At 46.2% G+C, this 517-nt stretch overlaps 1 protein-coding gene across 2 annotated transcripts in view; it reads right to left on the minus strand.

Annotated features, from left to right (window-relative positions):
* UBE3A (ubiquitin protein ligase E3A) overlaps positions 1-517 on the minus strand; it is a 52,520-nt gene that overhangs the window by 51,295 nt on the left and 708 nt on the right. The window lies entirely within an intron of this gene.

Raw genomic sequence — 517 nt, forward strand, 5'->3', positions numbered from 1 at the left:
TGTGTAAGACACAGGCTTTGTCCCAGAATTAGAACACCGCTTACGCAGAAGGAAACATAAACAAGTATTTCCATTAACTGGAGAGAAAAAAAAGGCATAACTATGAGTTTATAGATTACAGGTTCTCGCCACTTAAAGGAGAATTGTGGAACACGTTTTGTTTCCCAAGCAGCAGTAACTTCTTAATCTCTTCCCACATCATCTCAGACATCTGATTTACAAATTGACTGTGAGCTATAACAACCCAGAGTTCCTTTAAAAGAAATACCGCAGGTGGGCTTAAAAACTGAAACCCAGGAAGTCCTGCAGTCAGGAGTGACAGATGACATTTATCAGCAAAGCAGCCTGTTCACAGGTTAGCAGATCCAACTCATCAGACTGGACAGAAGGTAACGGGAGCAAGTGAACGTACCTACTTTGCTAAGCAGGCCTTGCACACTAGTTATGCCCTCTCGCAGCCCCTCACACAGCCGCACCTCCCCGCCTGTCAGAGCTGGCCGTGCCGAAGGCACCCGAG

Source organism: Haliaeetus leucocephalus, unplaced genomic scaffold (assembly GCF_000737465.1).
Source record: "Haliaeetus leucocephalus isolate CR32 unplaced genomic scaffold, Haliaeetus_leucocephalus-4.0 Scaffold495, whole genome shotgun sequence".
Lineage (NCBI taxonomy): Eukaryota > Metazoa > Chordata > Aves > Accipitriformes > Accipitridae > Haliaeetus > Haliaeetus leucocephalus.